Here is a 19,841-nt window from a genome sequence, read left to right as displayed (position 1 = left end):
CACTATTCACCAGTAATCGTTCATCGCAGTGTGAACAAAGACTCGATCTTCGTTGTCAGTATGGGGAAGTACTGTGCTGTTCCAGCGTGTCGAACTGGACGAGACGCTGATGTGAGTAGACGTAAGCGCATGGACCTTCGACAACCATCAGTTTTCCAAATTCCAAAGGTAAATTAATAGCGTTGCAATGCAAGGATCATGATTCACACTTATGCGAAACGGAAGCCTTGTAGCTCAAACCGTTCTTCGGTTGGCGTTTCAATTTTTCAGTGCCATCGCGCACGCACACATACACACACAGGTCCGGACATTTTTTCTAAACATAATTTTTCGGTATTTCTGCACATCTGAGTACGTTGACATTGAAAACTGAAAAAAAAATTCACCGTCACTCAGCTTCCGCTGTGAGGAAGCAAAATTATTTCTCAGATGTAAAGATCGTATCCACTTATGCTTTCTCAAAAGCATCGTGTGTTTTTCGTGTGTGATGGCACTATAAAATCCAAATGTCTAAAATGTGAGAACCGTTCGAGCAACAACGCTCCCGTTTTGCACAAGTAAAATGCTGCTTTTTTTGTGTTCATTCGCAAGGTTCGTCGTATTTGAAAACCCAAATCAAAAAAACTACCTGTCGATAGATGATCATTGCTGTACGGAATAATTTGAACGAATAATGTTTTATGGTTATTATATACAGGGTGTCCCTAAATTGAGGGACACGGACCAGCCAGCGTGATACCTGACTGAAATGCAACCGAGAATTTCTTTACCGGAAGGTCGTCCGACGCATAGTTTTTGAATTATAAGCGATATCGTTAGGCCAATCAGAGTGCACCATTTCATCTGGATTTGCCGCCACGGAAATTGCTGTTTTGTTCGCTGGGTGAATTATTATTATTCGGTTACAAAGTAAATATCGGCACCTCCCCTCACTCGCTGTTGTACCCCTTCTCGAGCGCTGACCTCGGTATTGTTGCCGCGGCACACGCTGCCGGCCGCACACCCACGGACGCACACTCGTGTGTGTGAAAATAAGCGAATGCCCCGCTACACAATACTACGAAACACGCATCTACGAGTGAAAATGAAAATAAATCTCGAAATAAATCAGCGGATTTGAGATTTAATGTTATAAAACACTTCCAATCATCGATGTATGCATAAAACTAGAGATTTTAGACGGTTGATATGCCGTTAGGGTTCATAATTAATCATTCAATCAATCTGAATTATGTTTTCCGAACATTTTTTGTGTCTTTGCAACATAACTTTTCCACTATTTTGAAATTCATCATTGACATCCGATTTTTCAATAATGCGAGGAAACAACAACTCGCTGAATTGACGTGTCAATAGGTTTGTAAATCAATTACAATTCACCTGTGTTAACACAAAATAACTGAATAAATGAGAATTCACTGAATCACTAAAAATGATAACTGAAATCATGAGAATTATTTGAGATATAACTGAATTGGGAAGAGTTGTAATAAGTCAAGTTACTTTGAATAACTTTAGATTCGTGCCAAAATTTTATGTTTAGCAAGAAAAATAATTAAATTCAAATAACAAAGTAATTTTAAATCGAGAAGAAGAAAATTTCCGAATACCTGAATTCAAATGAAGCAATTTGAATTTAATAAATCTATCCGAATTTAAGGAAAAATAATAATTCTTATTTGGACCAAAATATTTTGAATAAAACTATGAATTATCAAAATATCTCTGCTGATATTAAGACTACACGCAGAAATTTACCAAATCGATTAATTTTTACCAATTCAATCGAGCCGTGTCCGATTATTTTGTTGAAATCGATTAATCGATACATCGATTATTCTCAGATAAGTGGCCATCACTAGCATTGATCTCAACAATTTCAACGTTACTTGTCACTCCAGACCCACATTGAATCGACGAGGGAATAACTGGGAATTTGAATGACACCATATTTTTTTGAGTTGAATTAATTGAATTTATTCATGTAATTCGACTTCATTTTTCTGGTCAGAATAATAATTGTTATTTTTTCTCAAATTCGGATAGATTTATTATATTCAAATTGCTTCATTTGAATTCAGGTATTTGGAAATTTTCTTCTTCTTGATTTAAAATTACTTTTTTATTTGAATTTAATTATTTTTCTCTCTAAACATAAAATTTTGGCACGAATCTAAAGTTATTCAAAGTAACTTGACTTATTACAACTCTTCCTAATTCAGTTATATCTCAAATTATTCTCATGATTTCAGTTATCATTTTTAGTGATTCAGTGAATTCTCATTTATTCAGTTATTTTGTGTTAACTCAGGTGAATTGTAATTGATTCACAAACCTATTGACACGTCAATTCAGCGAGTTGTTGTTTCCTCGCATTATTGAAAAATCGGATGTCAATGATGAATTTCAAACTAGTGGAAAAGTTATGTTGCAAAGACACAAAAAATGTTCGGAAAGCATAATTCAGATTGATTGAATGACTAATTATGAATCCTGACGGCATATCAATCATCTAAAATCTCTACTTTTATGCATACAACGATGATTGGAAGTGTTTTATAACATTAAATCTCAAATCCGCTGATTAATTTCGAGATTTATTTTGATTTTCACTCGTAGATGCGTGTTTCGTAGTATTGTGTAGCTGGGCATTCGCTTATTTTCACACACACGAGTGTGCGTCCGTGGGTGTGCGGCCGGCAGCGTGTGCCGCGGCAACAATACCGAGGTCAGCGCTCGAGAAGGGGTACAACAGCGAGTGAGGGGAGGTGCCGATATTTACTTTGTAACCGAATAATAATAATTCACCCAGGGAACAAAACAGCGATTTCCGTGGCGGCAAATCCAGATGAAATGGTGCACTCTGATTGGCCTAACGATATCGCTTATAATTCAAAAACTATGCGTCGGACGACCTTTCGGTAAAGAAATTCTCGGTTGCATTTCAGTCAGGTATCACGCTGGCTGGTCCGTGTCCCTCAATTTAGGGACACCCTGTATATATATACAGGGTGACCACGATAAGGTGGCCACCCCCCTCCAAAATCTAGCCGTGTGATAATTTGAGAAATTTTTTGCATGATTTTCAAAAGATTTGCGACGATCTCTCCGATGGCAAAGTCGAAATTTTTTTAGAAACAACCATTTTTGCGCGCGAAAAGAAAATTTTCGATTTCGGGACCAAAAATAGGGTTTAATTTTTTTTTCTGACAATGCGCAAAATCCTGAGTGCGGATATCAAAAATTTTCCGGGATTCGTCAAACCAATCACCCGGAAATAAATCTCAAAATTCGAACTTTTTGTCGAAAATTCGGTACTAACTGGCGGAACAGGTGGAATTGAAATATCTGGCAAAATCGACCAGCGCCAACTTCACCCGAGTCCAGGTAGCGGTATACGATATGTCATTGACGATTCTGCGCGATGAATTTCGTTGGACTGACTTTCTCTGTTTGCAGCTCGGCGAGCAGCAAGATTAGTAGTTTGAAAATATCTGCATTGAGAGAAGCGTGACAAAAACGTCCGTATTTAAAATTATCAATGATAATTAACACGAAAGCAGCATAACGGGAGGTTAACAAGCATTTTGTTATCATCGGTTGCCAGTGACAACCGTTGTAGCACGGAGGTTAGCGAACGCTCGCGCGTCGCCGATCCGGCCGATCAAGATCCCGCTATTACCGTTTGCCGACGCGGCGACGTCGAGATGATGTAGCGCAAAAATTGAAATTCTTTCGAAAATGATCATCGAATCATCCCGATTTTGTCAAAGTGCAGCATTATTGACAAAGGCTTATCACTCTTATTTTACACAAAAATGATTTGAAGAAACGAACAGAATCCACCCGAATTTTGACAGTGTATTGCTTGTTCATCGCAAAATTCTAGGTCAGTTTGTTTATATTCTGGAGAACGATGGGCGAAAATTGGTTAATTCTGACACCGTGTATTTACTTTCGTACGTCGAATATTTCCGCGGCAACAAAGCACATGGGTGGCCGACTTTTCTGTGATTCTAGTAGTAACAATGAGCGCAATATTGCCACGACCCAGCGTTATTTTCACGCAATGATCGAACCGGGGACAGTAAACCACGGTTCGAAATTATTTTCGATGAAAATATGCCGTTGCATTTTGGAATTTCGTTGATTGTCCGACAAATTGATACGTAATGCGTAAGAACGAAATGACTCGCATTTGTTTAGAACGAAACCCTTGCATTGCTCTTTACTTCGATACGAAAATCGTACTATTCTTAGCCAGATGACATAAGTATGTACGAAGCACGACAGGCTGAGGTATCGTTGAAGTACGGCAGAAGTATGGCCGATGTTATGACAGAAGTAGAAGCATGAAAGAATAATCGTCAGGTTATGATTCATTTACCTTTTACCTGTGATTTTTCCATTTCGTGGGCGACAAAGACAGTATTTTTTCGTAAATGCGATCGCCACGCTTCAGTTTCCATTTCAATTCAATGACAGTTCGTCAATGACAATAATTAGCAACATAATATTGAGTTTGTAAACCGATGCAGAGATTTGATACTTGATTCTATACAATTCCTTACAGATATGGTAATACAAATGTTTGATTGGTTTTTACATGTGCAATGAAATATTTTGTTTCATTCAAAATATGTACAATGCGTAAATTCGGGAATCCGTTATTTTTTCGGAACGCGCATAGTATTGCACAACAGAATTATGCACCTTCGATACTCCTCTTATGTTAATCCGTCCTCCTCGCTGAAAATTTTTTCAACGAATGCTGAAATTTACAGGGACGCGGGCATAATATTTGCAATGTTGCCCGCTACATTTCATACATTGAATAATGCGTCGTTACTTTTCACTGCGTAATAAATATTCTCCGGCATTGCTTCGTGTTTGCCTTTCCCGGTTGGACTCATCTCTGTCAAGCTATCGTTGTCTAAGATAATTTTGAAGAGTGCTCGGTTCGTTTCTTTCCGACTCTTGTACATAATCTCTGTAACGGCGGTCATTTGCACATTGTCAACCCACACGTCGTACCCTATGCTTAACCGTACTTGATGACAATTTAAAAATGATAATTATCTTATCAAAATTAGTGACAATTTAGTGTAAAAGTATTACAAACAGATCGTTTTCCGCCACTCGGTGCTGTTACTTTCAGGACAATTTGAAAAGTGTTCCATGAATTCGTTTGATTAACGCATTTATTCGTTTCTTTGTTTTAATTGCGACTGTAGTCGCAGTTTCATAATGTAGCTACACAACATTTTGTTGGAGACATTGAATTGATGCATTATTTACTGAAAATTTAATGCATTATGAAACGGACGCAGCATTATTGTAAATGGTGTATTTTTTCACAGATCACGAGTGCACCACCTCGACATACAAGTTTAAATTTCTGAATCGACGTGATCTGAGATACTGTATTCGTGCGTGTACATATAATTATTTTTAATTATTTAATTTATTTATTTATTTATTTATTCATTCATTCATTCATTCATTTAATTATTCATTGATTCATTTATTTATTTATTCATTGATTCATTCATCGATTCATTCATTTATTCATTCGTTCAATCATTCATTTATTTATTTATTCATTTACTTATTTATTCATTTATTTTTTTTTTTCTTTGCGTATGGCCAAATCGGTGGGGAAATCCTTTATGGACCACCCTAGGTAGGGTACCGTCACTCCCAGGAGTGTGGGACTCGCCTTACGGAATACCTACTAAAACCACCACCAAAAACCGTTCCTTGCTGTCGTCCACACCCCACGGAACTGTCGTCGTACCTGTTTTTGAGAATCAAATATCATGATTAGAACAATACGAGGCAAATATTTTGATAAAATTAAATCTCACAAACGGATGTGAACTAGACTTTTCACCATTTTCGTGACACCATTCTCGCGTTACAGAAACGCTGAAACTCAGGTTTATTTGCAATAAGATTCATTAGAGTTCAGTAGTATTCAATACGAGCCTGTAGTAAAAAGAAACTTGTCTCGTATTTCATTTCTGGTCTCGTTCTGTGTTTTCGTCCGCCAAAAGCCATTCCTAGCTGTCGTCCACACCACACGGAACTGTCGTCACATCTGTTTTTGAGAATCAAATATGAGGATTAGAAAAATACGAGTTACATATTTTGATGAAATTAGATTTAACATTTTTGAAACTACAGATGCAGTATAACGTGCATAAAAAACAAAAGAATGTGCACTCGACATTTTACGATTTTCGTGACACTATTCTCGCATTACAGAAACGCTGAAACTCAAATTTCTTCGCAATAAGAATCAATCATTAGAGTTTTGTAGTGTTTAATATGAGCGTTTAATAGAAAGAAACTTGTCTTGCATTTCATTTCTCGTCTCGTTCTGTGTTATCGTCCGCCAAAAGCCATTCCTAGCTGTCGTCCACACCACACGGAACTGTCGTCGCATCTGTTTTTGAGAATCAAATATGAGGATTAGAAAAATACGAGGCACATGTTTTGATAAAATTAGATTTGACATTTTTGAAACTACAGATGCAGTTTAACGTGCATCAAAAACAAACGAATGTGCACTCGACTTTTTACGATTTTCGTGACACCATTCTTGCATTACAGAAACGCTGAAGCTCAAATTTCTTCGCAATAAGAATCAATCATTAGAGTTTTGTAGTGTTTAATACGAGCGTTTAATAGAAAGAAACTTGTCTTGCGTTTCACGTCTGATTTTGCCAGCTCTTCGTGTCCGCCGATAGCCATACCTTGCTTATCCTCGAGGACCCACGGGACTATCGTCTTACCTATTTTCAACATTAAACAGCACAATAAGAAAAATACGAGGTGCCTTTTTGATGATAAAGATTCCTATGTTATTCAAACATCAGATACAGTTTTGTGTGCGGTAGCAAACAAAGAGAGTTTAGACGTCCCACCACTTCTGTTATATTATTTTCACACATCTGAGGATTTTTTTTTAACCCTCTAAATAACAATAATAATAATTCATGACAGTTTCGCGTTGTCAATCATTGAAGATTTGTCAAAAGAATCATATCTCACATTTCATTCCTGGTTCCGTTGCCTGAGGAGATGCTCGATGTGCCCTCCGTTCTGCTGGACAGTGAGTGCGAGCCGTTTCCGGATCGACCCTCGCACCCGTTGCATCTCCCTAACAGGAATAGCGGCACACGCTTCGGCGATGCGGTGGCGCATGTCGTGTTTTGTTGTGGGGGCCCGTTCGTAGACAATTTCCTTGACTCTACTCCAGAACCAGAAATCACAGACGGTGAGATCTTGTGAGCGCGCTGGCCACCTAACCGGACCTCTCGTACCGATCCAGCGCTTCGGGAACATGGCGTAGGATTGCCTTGTTCGCGTTACTGTTGTGGGCAGGGGCCCCGTCCTGCTGCCACCAAACCTGGTCCATACGGATGGGGTTTCCGTCCATCAGGCGGGGGAGTTCCTCGGTGAGTACGGTCGTGTACTTGGCTGACGTGAGATTTCCGTCGAGGAAAATGGGCCCGAGGATCCTGTCCTGTAATACTCCAACCCAGACGTGGAGCTTCCAACGGTGCTGGTTGTCCTGTTCGACGATCCAGTGTGGGTTTTCCGGAGCCCACCAACGACAGTTCTGCTTGTTGACGAGTTCGAGGTTCGTGAACAGCGCTTCGTCCGTGAAGCACACGTTCCTGAAGAAATCGGGATCGTCCTGCAGACGCTCCAGTCCCCAGCGACAGTACGTCAGTCTTCGTTCGGCATCACCTGGGCACAGCTTTTGCACCGGCTGGTACTAGAACGGACGGTTCAGCTCGCGTGCGATTTTTCTCACAGATTCTCGAGGAACCTCTGTAGGGAATTAATTACTTCTTTTAGAAAGCACGAAGAGACAATTATCGCATTGACCCCTAAATATACGTTGAATTTGTGTCCAGAATTGTCTCGTCTCTAATAAATCTCACCCAACAGAACGAGGTATGACTTGGTAATAAAATTTCGCATCAAACCGACGGGGAAATATCTCGCCGAACTCACGAGTCAATGGATTTTCGGCTTAATTACAATTCACCTGAATGAATGTAAAATAACTTGATTAATGAGAATTAACTGAATCACTAAATATAACTGAAATGTTGAGAATTAACTGAGACACAACTGAATTACGGAAAATTATATTCAAATAACTTTGGGTTCATGCCAGAATTATATGTTTACAGAGAGTAAAAATTAAATAAAAATGTGAAATGAAGTAGAGTTAAGAAAAATAACTTGAATTAATTGGAAATGCGATAGAACGAATTCAAAACTTTTCAACCTCACTTGAATTAGCGTGAATTATCAAGAATTGAAATTTATGAATTGAAACGAATCAAGTTGAATCATATGAATCTACCTCACTTAAAAGAATTGATTTCAAATAAGAAAATTAAGTTAAACTACATTAATTTATTCAGATTAATTCAACTCAAACAATTACCGTGTTGCTCAAATCTCGAATTATTTCCCCCTCGCATGAAACGAACAGTTCAGGTTGCCCGCGCACCATTGATTTTAATGTGAATAACTAAAATACGGTTAATTCTGGTCAGTTGGAAATTTCTGGAAACGCCGGAAGCAATATTTAAAAAATCATCTAATCACCGGGTCGATCTGAAATTGATGAAAACACGAAATTGAATTTTTTAGCGTTCTTACAGATCCTGGAAAAGGTTCGGATATTCTTCACCCCGAAGCGGATACACGGAAAAATGTTGCACTGCAATTGGTGATTTTATAGACACTATTGCGTCAAAAAAATTCAAGAAAACCAATAATAGAGAGTGTTTAAATTAGCGAATTTGGCACGGAATGCCCCATACGTACATCTCAGAATAAATTAAATTGAGAAAAAATATAACGAAGAAAAAAGAAACATACGCAGTGTCCTCGCGAGGCGTCTGAGGCTCCGTCTTCCGTTTTCCTGGACGGCGTGTTCCACCGCTGCTCGGACAGGGCCATCCCGCACCGGCTTGATGCGCTGCTCTCGTGCCCGCTTCAGCACGCCGTGCTCCTGCTCCGTTGCCGCCAGCCTAGAGACGAAGTTTCGCATACTCGAATCATACATTGTTGCAAAGTTTCACAAGCATCGGTTTCTTACAGGAAAAAAATTGACGTAGCCGACAGTTATGTCGAATAAATGTTTAAAATATATTATTCAGGGCAATGCGCGCAAGCTGCATAGAGTTCTAGTGCAAATTAACACGATTATGCAATTCTGAAAATTATTTCATTGCGAACATCGTACCTTCGAAAAGGCTGCCTCGACGGTGGCTGCCCGTCCTCCGGGAATCGCTCTCGGTACATCCTCGCCGATCCTGTACAGTTGTTCCCGGTCTCCGCCAGTATCCGATGCATCCTGGTCGTCCGCACGTCCCTGTCCATCTTAATCTCTAATTTTCTAGTACAACTATTCTAACAATACAGCTACAGTAAATCAACGTTGGTAAGATTAGTGGTAAAATAAAAATATTCTTCAACAGCTAACTACGCTACAGTTAAACGTGTAAAATTAACAATTCTCACAACACTTCACGGTAACTTAACGATTATAAACGTAATGCGAATATTTAAACGATTGAAACTACGGGTAATGCTACGAATAAACGTGGTAATAATATGGATTTTGGCGAAGTTTTGGTTGAAACTCTGATATTGGCTGGTGACGCTTCGAGCGAATCTTAGCGTCTGTTTGCTGAAATTAGCTCGAAACAATGCCAGATCTTCGATTGTCATTTACTACGCCTGACGCGCCGAGCTGCGTCTGTTGGTTATTTCACGAACTGTCGGACAGCAGCGTGTAATAACAAATGAATACATTCGGGATCGTACGATATCGTAATTGTTGTAACTAACGGACGCAGCTCGACGCGTCAGGCGTATTAAATGACAATCGAAGATCTGGCATTGTTTCGCGCTAATTTCAGCAAACAGACGCTAAGATTCGCTCGAAGCGTCACCAGCCAATATCAGAGTTTCAACCAAAACTTCGCCAAAATCCATATTATTACCACGTTTATTCGTAGCATTACCCGTAGTTTTAATCGTTTAAGTATTCGCATTACGTTTATAATCGTTAAGTTACCGTGAAGTGTTGTGAGAATTGTTAATTTTACACGTTTAACTGTAGCGTAGTTAGCTGTTGAAGAATATTTTTATTTTACCACTTATCTTACCAACGTTGATTTACTGTAGCTGTATTGTTAGAATAGTTGTACTAGAAAATTAGAGATTAAGATGGACAGGGACGTGCGGACGACCAGGATGCATCGGATACTGGCGGAGACCGGGAACAACTGTACAGGATCGGCGAGGATGTACCGAGAGCGATTCCCGGAGGACGGGCAGCCACCGTCGAGGCAGCCTTTTCGAAGGTACGATGTTCGCAATGAAATAATTTTCAGAATTGCATAATCGTGTTAATTTGCACTAGAACTCTATGCAGCTTGCGCGCATTGCCCTGAATAATATATTTTAAACATTTATTCGACATAACTGTCGGCTACGTCAATTTTTTTCCTGTAAGAAAACGATGCTTGTGAAACTTTGCAACAATGTATGATTCGAGTATGCGAAACTTCGTCTCTAGGCTGGCGGCAACGGAGCAGGAGCACGGCGTGCTGAAGCGGGCACGAGAGCAGCGCATCAAGCCGGTGCGGGATGGCCCTGTCCGAGCAGCGGTGGAACACGCCGTCCAGGAAAACGGAAGACGGAGCCTCAGACGCCTCGCGAGGACACTGCGTATGTTTCTTTTTTCTTCGTTATATTTTTTCTCAATTTAATTTATTCTGAGATGTACGTATGGGGCATTCCGTGCCAAATTCGCTAATTTAAACACTCTCTATTATTGGTTTTCTTGAATTTTTTTGACGCAATAGTGTCTATAAAATCACCAATTGCAGTGCAACATTTTTCCGTGTATCCGCTTCGGGGTGAAGAATATCCGAACCTTTTCCAGGATCTGTAAGAACGCTAAAAAATTCAATTTCGTGTTTTCATCAATTTCAGATCGACCCGGTGATTAGATGATTTTTTAAATATTGCTTCCGGCGTTTCCAGAAATTTCCAACTGACCAGAATTAACCGTATTTTAGTTATTCACATTAAAATCAATGGTGCGCGGGCAACCTGAACTGTTCGTTTCATGCGAGGGGGAAATAATTCGAGATTTGAGCAACACGGTAATTGTTTGAGTTGAATTAATCTGAATAAATTAATGTAGTTTAACTTAATTTTCTTATTTGAAATCAATTCTTTTAAGTGAGGTAGATTCATATGATTCAACTTGATTCGTTTCAATTCATAAATTTCAATTCTTGATAATTCACGCTAATTCAAGTGAGGTTGAAAAGTTTTGAATTCGTTCTATCGCATTTCCAATTAATTCAAGTTATTTTTCTTAACTCTACTTCATTTCACATTTTTATTTAATTTTTACTCTCTGTAAACATATAATTCTGGCATGAACCCAAAGTTATTTGAATATAATTTTCCGTAATTCAGTTGTGTCTCAGTTAATTCTCAACATTTCAGTTATATTTAGTGATTCAGTTAATTCTCATTAATCAAGTTATTTTACATTCATTCAGGTGAATTGTAATTAAGCCGAAAATCCATTGACTCGTGAGTTCGGCGAGATATTTCCCCGTCGGTTTGATGCGAAATTTTATTACCAAGTCATACCTCGTTCTGTTGGGTGAGATTTATTAGAGACGAGACAATTCTGGACACAAATTCAACGTATATTTAGGGGTCAATGCGATAATTGTCTCTTCGTGCTTTCTAAAAGAAGTAATTAATTCCCTACAGAGGTTCCTCGAGAATCTGTGAGAAAAATCGCACGCGAGCTGAACCGTCCGTTCTAGTACCAGCCGGTGCAAAAGCTGTGCCCAGGTGATGCCGAACGAAGACTGACGTACTGTCGCTGGGGACTGGAGCGTCTGCAGGAGGATCCCGATTTCTTCAGGAACGTGTGCTTCACGGACGAAGCGCTGTTCACGAACCTCGAACTCGTCAACAAGCAGAACTGTCGTTGGTGGGCTCCGGAAAACCCACACTGGATCGTCGAACAGGACAACCAGCACCGTTGGAAGCTCCACGTCTGGGTTGGAGTATTACAGGACAGGATCCTCGGGCCCATTTTCTTCGACGGAAATCTCACGTCAGCCAAGTACACGACCGTACTCACCGAGGAACTCCCCCGCCTGATGGACGGAAACCCCATCCGTATGGACCAGGTTTGGTGGCAGCAGGACGGGGCCCCTGCCCACAACAGTAACGCGAACAAGGCAATCCTACGCCATGTTCCCGAAGCGCTGGATCGGTACGAGAGGTCCGGTTAGGTGGCCAGCGCGCTCACAAGATCTCACCGTCTGTGATTTCTGGTTCTGGAGTAGAGTCAAGGAAATTGTCTACGAACGGGCCCCCACAACAAAACACGACATGCGCCACCGCATCGCCGAAGCGTGTGCCGCTATTCCTGTTAGGGAGATGCAACGGGTGCGAGGGTCGATCCGGAAACGGCTCGCACTCACTGTCCAGCAGAACGGAGGGCACATCGAGCATCTCCTCAGGCAACGGAACCAGGAATGAAATGTGAGATATGATTCTTTTGACAAATCTTCAATGATTGACAACGCGAAACTGTCATGAATTATTATTATTGTTATTTAGAGGGTTAAAAAAAAATCCTCAGATGTGTGAAAATAATATAACAGAAGTGGTGGGACGTCTAAACTCTCTTTGTTTGCTACCGCACACAAAACTGTATCTGATGTTTGAATAACATAGGAATCTTTATCATCAAAAAGGCACCTCGTATTTTTCTTATTGTGCTGTTTAATGTTGAAAATAGGTAAGACGATAGTCCCGTGGGTCCTCGAGGATAAGCAAGGTATGGCTATCGGCGGACACGAAGAGCTGGCAAAATCAGACGTGAAACGCAAGACAAGTTTCTTTCTATTAAACGCTCGTATTAAACACTACAAAACTCTAATGATTGATTCTTATTGCGAAGAAATTTGAGCTTCAGCGTTTCTGTAATGCAAGAATGGTGTCACGAAAATCGTAAAAAGTCGAGTGCACATTCGTTTGTTTTTGATGCACGTTAAACTGCATCTGTAGTTTCAAAAATGTCAAATCTAATTTTATCAAAACATGTGCCTCGTATTTTTCTAATCCTCATATTTGATTCTCAAAAACAGATGCGACGACAGTTCCGTGTGGTGTGGACGACAGCTAGGAATGGCTTTTGGCGGACGATAACACAGAACGAGACGAGAAATGAAATGCAAGACAAGTTTCTTTCTATTAAACGCTCATATTAAACACTACAAAACTCTAATGATTGATTCTTATTGCGAAGAAATTTGAGTTTCAGCGTTTCTGTAATGCGAGAATAGTGTCACGAAAATCGTAAAATGTCGAGTGCACATTCTTTTGTTTTTTATGCACGTTATACTGCATCTGTAGTTTCAAAAATGTTAAATCTAATTTCATCAAAATATGTAACTCGTATTTTTCTAATCCTCATATTTGATTCTCAAAAACAGATGTGACGACAGTTCCGTGTGGTGTGGACGACAGCTAGGAATGGCTTTTGGCGGACGAAAACACAGAACGAGACCAGAAATGAAATACGAGACAAGTTTCTTTTTACTACAGGCTCGTATTGAATACTACTGAACTCTAATGAATCTTATTGCAAATAAACCTGAGTTTCAGCGTTTCTGTAACGCGAGAATGGTGTCACGAAAATGGTGAAAAGTCTAGTTCACATCCGTTTGTGAGATTTAATTTTATCAAAATATTTGCCTCGTATTGTTCTAATCATGATATTTGATTCTCAAAAACAGGTACGACGACAGTTCCGTGGGGTGTGGACGACAGCAAGGAACGGTTTTTGGTGGTGGTTTTAGTAGGTATTCCGTAAGGCGAGTCCCACACTCCTGGGAGTGACGGTACCCTACCTAGGGTGGTCCATAAAGGATTTCCCCACCGATTTGGCCATACGCAAAGAAAAAAAAAAATAAATGAATAAATAAGTAAATGAATAAATAAATAAATGAATGATTGAACGAATGAATAAATGAATGAATCGATGAATGAATCAATGAATAAATAAATAAATGAATCAATGAATAATTAAATGAATGAATGAATGAATGAATAAATAAATAAATAAATAAATTAAATAATTAAAAATAATTATATGTACACGCACGAATACAGTATCTCAGATCACGTCGATTCAGAAATTTAAACTTGTATGTCGAGGTGGTGCACTCGTGATCTGTGAAAAAATACACCATTTACAATAATGCTGCGTCCGTTTCATAATGCATTAAATTTTCAGTAAATAATGCATCAATTCAATGTCTCCAACAAAATGTTGTGTAGCTACATTATGAAACTGCGACTACAGTCGCAATTAAAACAAAGAAACGAATAAATGCGTTAATCAAACGAATTCATGGAACACTTTTCAAATTGTCCTGAAAGTAACAGCACCGAGTGGCGGAAAACGATCTGTTTGTAATACTTTTACACTAAATTGTCACTAATTTTGATAAGATAATTATCATTTTTAAATTGTCATCAAGTACGGTTAAGCATAGGGTACGACGTGTGGGTTGACAATGTGCAAATGACCGCCGTTACAGAGATTATGTACAAGAGTCGGAAAGAAACGAACCGAGCACTCTTCAAAATTATCTTAGACAACGATAGCTTGACAGAGATGAGTCCAACCGGGAAAGGCAAACACGAAGCAATGCCGGAGAATATTTATTACGCAGTGAAAAGTAACGACGCATTATTCAATGTATGAAATGTAGCGGGCAACATTGCAAATATTATGCCCGCGTCCCTGTAAATTTCAGCATTCGTTGAAAAAATTTTCAGCGAGGAGGACGGATTAACATAAGAGGAGTATCGAAGGTGCATAATTCTGTTGTGCAATACTATGCGCGTTCCGAAAAAATAACGGATTCCCGAATTTACGCATTGTACATATTTTGAATGAAACAAAATATTTCATTGCACATGTAAAAACCAATCAAACATTTGTATTACCATATCTGTAAGGAATTGTATAGAATCAAGTATCAAATCTCTGCATCGGTTTACAAACTCAATATTATGTTGCTAATTATTGTCATTGACGAACTGTCATTGAATTGAAATGGAAACTGAAGCGTGGCGATCGCATTTACGAAAAAATACTGTCTTTGTCGCCCACGAAATGGAAAAATCACAGGTAAAAGGTAAATGAATCATAACCTGACGATTATTCTTTCATGCTTCTACTTCTGTCATAACATCGGCCATACTTCTGCCGTACTTCAACGATACCTCAGCCTGTCGTGCTTCGTACATACTTATGTCATCTGGCTAAGAATAGTACGATTTTCGTATCGAAGTAAAGAGCAATGCAAGGGTTTCGTTCTAAACAAATGCGAGTCATTTCGTTCTTACGCATTACGTATCAATTTGTCGGACAATCAACGAAATTCCAAAATGCAACGGCATATTTTCATCGAAAATAATTTCGAACCGTGGTTTACTGTCCCCGGTTCGATCATTGCGTGAAAATAACGCTGGGTCGTGGCAATATTGCGCTCATTGTTACTACTAGAATCATAGAAAAGTCGGCCACCCATGTGCTTTGTTGCCGCGGAAATATTTGACTTACGAAAATAAATACACGGTGTCAGAATTAACCAATTTTCGCGCATCGTTCTCCAGAATATAAAGAAACTGACCTAGAATTTCACGACGAACAAGCAATACACTGTCAAAATTCGGGTGGATTCTGTTCGTTTCTTCAAATCATTTTTGTGTAAAAAAAGAGTGATAAGCCTTTGTCAATAATGCTGCACTTTGACGGAATCGGGATGATTCGATGATCATTTTCGAAAGAATTTCAATTTTTGCGCTACATCATCTCGACGTCGCCGCGTCGTCCAACGGTAATAGCGGGATCTAGATCGGCCGAATCGGCCACGCGCGAGCGTTCGCTAACCTCCGTGCTACAACGGTTGTCACTGGCAACCGATGATAACAAAATGCTTGTTAACCTCCCGTTATGCTGCTTTCGTGTTAATTATCATTGATAATTTTAAATGCGGACGTTTTTGTCACGCTTCTCTCAATGCAGATATTTTCAAACTACTAATCTTGCTGCTCGCCTAGCTGCAAACAGAGAAAGTCAGTCCAACGAAACTCATCGCGCAGAATCGTCAATGACATATCGTATACCGCTACCTGGACTCGGGTGAAGTTGGCGCTGGTCGATTTTGCCAGATATTTCAATTCCACCTGTTCCGCCAGTTAGTACCGAATTTTCGACAAAAAGTTCGAATTTTGAGATTTATTTCCGGGTGATTGGTTTGACGAATCCCGGAAAATTTTTGATATCCGCACTCAGGATTTTGCGTATTTTCAGAAAAAAAAATTAAACCCTATTTTTGGTCCCGAAATCGAAAATTTTTTTTTCGCGCGCAAAAACGGTTGTTTCTAAAAAAATTTCGACTTCGCTATCGGAGAGATCGTCGCAAATCCTTTGAAAATCATGCAAATAATTTCTCAAATTATCAAACGGCTAGATTTTGGAGGGGGGTGGCCACCTTATCGTGGTCACCCTGTATATATATATATATATATACATATATATTATATACGTATATATTCATTTTTCATTCATTTTTGTTTCATATTTATTTTTGACCTTTATTTTTTGACTCGGCAACCAAAAATATTGTGCCAAATTATGAAAAAAACATCTTTGTACCTGTAAAAAAATGTTGAAGGGTCGCTACCATACATTCAACTGAAAAAAAAAATTCATTTCCGTTATTCCAGCTGTTGCGTCTTTTTTTAATTGAAAATATATGTTAACCAGTTGTGATCACAATTATTTTTCATTGAAAAAACGGCATTTTATCATAATAAATAACGAGAATCAAAAATGCCGAAAAAATTTAGAGAAATGTAGAAAAACATTTTTTGATGCCTTTTTTTGCAATTTTTTCAAAATTGCTTAAAGTAATACGCCATACGAAATCAAATATCACTTTTTATAACTTCAACAATTGTACCTTTGCTGAAGTTACTCATATTTTTTCGATGTTCGGCGATGACCAACAACAGATGGTTATTTTCTTCTTCGTCGTTAATTATTTTATCATTGAACTCTTCGATTAGGGCAACCCTTCGCTCGGCTGTATCATTTACAACACGAAGCCCTTTCCACAAAGCGAGACACTCCAAAAAACCTTCATTATTTTCTCATTACAATGGATCTCGGAACAAAAATGTTGGTTCGATCTAAATTATATTGAAACTAAAGTAGATGCTGAAAATATTATAATATAAACCAGCCATATTTAAATATTTTTGTACCGGATCCCCTATTTACAGGACTATAAAATACAAACGAAAATGTAGAAATAAAACTACATATCAATACTACAAACCAAATTTTTGAATTAAAATTAACAAAATAAAACTATGTATAAATTTTTTTTTTCAGTACGGACTATGAAACTTATTTTCATTTAAAAATATACTATCTCAAGAATATGCCCATCATTTTTTTTTTATATCAAAAAATGAGAATTTCATGACTTTCTGTAAAAAAAAGTCAATTTTCCCAACATTGTTTAATCTCATTATTTATTGTCATAAAATTTTTTAATAAAAATGATTTTGACCACAACTGATGAACATATATTTTCAATTAAAAAAAGACGCTACAACTTAAATAACGAAAACAAATGTTTTTTCAAAGTTCAATGTATGGTAGCGACCCTTCAAAATTATTTTACAGGTCCCTCCTTTCACACAGATTTTTTTCTCATAATTTGGCACAATATTTTCGATTGTCTCGTAAAAAAAAAGAAGGTAGAAAATGAACCACCCTAATATATGTATATATATATTGTTATTGTGGCTTCAACAACGAAAATTTTCTTATTTTTGTAGCACTCGCTGCAACTTTGGCGTGATGCAATCGGACATGCTCTATTAACAACGGATTTCGTGTGCGAGCTCCACTTCTCTCAAAAAAGCATAATCTGAGAAGATCGAATCGTAATGTCTGATGGCCTAGTAGAACTGATTCCCCGGATGAGACACAAACTCGTTGAAAACGCAGTACCTATGGTGATTGAGAATAAGGTAAGACTACAATGTACTCGGAATTTGAATAGCGTGTTTAATTTCAATATTCATTCTCCGAACCTGTGTGCAACGGTTCAATAAGAGGGGCTACCGTAATTTTTCTTCCATTCTTTCCGTACTTTCGAATTTTGTTTCTTCTTTGTAGTGAATTTAGTTTCGTTTTCACTGTCAGATAATCCCGAATTATGATTTTTTCAACAAAAATGTAAGGTTCCAAAGTGGCTGAGTTGGCGTGGAATGCCCCATATATACTTAGATATGCAAATAACATATTGCTTAATGATTCAACATAATGTAAATTTCTACAAAAGCCCTATTTTTCTCACATAATGCGAAAAAAAAACACAAAAATGGCTTGCGTGACCTTTTAATTTTGAGCTACAGGCCTTCCTTCCGCGAGGATTTTTTTTCATCATACACTGACGCTTGAAGGACGGTACAAAAATATAGTTCTTTTTTTAGCAAGCCTAATATGTATCTGTGGCTCAAAGGAAAAACCGAACAAGTCCATTTTTTTAAAAAATGAGTTTATGCCGGATTCTTGAACCTTAATATCCATATTTCCCGCGCAAATCGATGCAGTTTCCTCATGTTTTCTATTCACCCTTTCAATACAGGTTACTATTGAAGAGGCCCCTCCTGCCGAAAAATTCGAAAATGTTCATCGAAGTAAGGGTTTGAGTTTTACTGAGCACCTTCTGGACAGCAGTCTGGACCTTTCGTTCGAAGACGATGCGGCGAGCTGAAGTTTTCCACGATTTCATGGACATGTTGTTCATACCCATTTTTATTATAAACTATTGTCCTTTGTGCTAAGAAGGCGGATCATGATGGTCAAGGTCAACCTTTCGGTTTCGCCGATCATCTGATGCAAAGCAGCCCGGAGTATTCATCCCAACACAGCGAGGTGAGTAGAAACTTTCCATGTTTTTCTGTCCACTATTAATTAATATCATGTTAAAGTATTACTGTAGTATACTGTAGAATTACTCGCAGAAATATCAAAAATTTTAATTTCAGTACCCCCTCCGTGATATACCGTAACACATATTAGAGGAATTCTTCACGATTCGGCGATTTCTTTCCATGATCCTCTATCACTTCAGTTCCAGAAAAAAAGTAAACAACTACAATAGTGCTTTATAATAGTGTTTTCATGCGGTATCGCATTATTTACATATTCTGAATAAACATTCACCTTCAATTTATAGGAAAACCTTGACTCGGCTAATGACTCGAACGATTCGACATTGCCAGAAGATGCCTTATGCCACGATGAAGATTTTGACAGCGATTTATTGCATTCCTCAATGGGAAACTCTTCAAACGTCACCGAGGTAAGTATCCAGTTACATATTAAATGCAGAGGCATAAGGACTTTGTATTCATTATATACTCAGTTCGTGCAAGCTGCTAGGATCGTTGCTCACATAATTCCGTCCAAAAGAGACAATTGACTAACTCGAAGTGAAAAAGTCGTCCTTACTCAATGATCTCCTGTTGCAGGATGTATCGAGATCAGAAGAAGATGAAGAATTTCAGAACCTCGAGGAGGTCAGAGAATTCACAGTTCAAGATGTCTTTCGTCATTTAAAGAGAAGAATGGTACTTCCTGAGTCGTGGTCTTGGGT

At 38.5% G+C, this 19,841-nt stretch overlaps 1 protein-coding gene across 1 annotated transcript in view; it reads left to right on the top strand.

Moving 5' to 3' along the window:
- The window catches only part of LOC107227284 (WD repeat-containing protein 48), a 503,573-nt gene extending 489,598 nt beyond the window's left edge, over positions 1-13,975 (top strand). The window contains exon 12 of the transcript XR_006904708.1: positions 13,884-13,975. The gene's annotated coding sequence lies outside the window, so the exon portion shown is untranslated. The remainder of the gene's footprint in view (positions 1-13,883) is intronic.
- Positions 13,976-19,841: the final 5,866 nt, after the last annotated feature.

The sequence above is a fragment of the Neodiprion lecontei genome, chromosome 5 (genome assembly GCF_021901455.1).
Source record: "Neodiprion lecontei isolate iyNeoLeco1 chromosome 5, iyNeoLeco1.1, whole genome shotgun sequence".
NCBI lineage: Eukaryota > Metazoa > Arthropoda > Insecta > Hymenoptera > Diprionidae > Neodiprion > Neodiprion lecontei.
The sequence above is the reverse complement of the archived record's forward strand: the minus strand, read 5'-3'. Positions and strand labels throughout refer to the sequence as shown.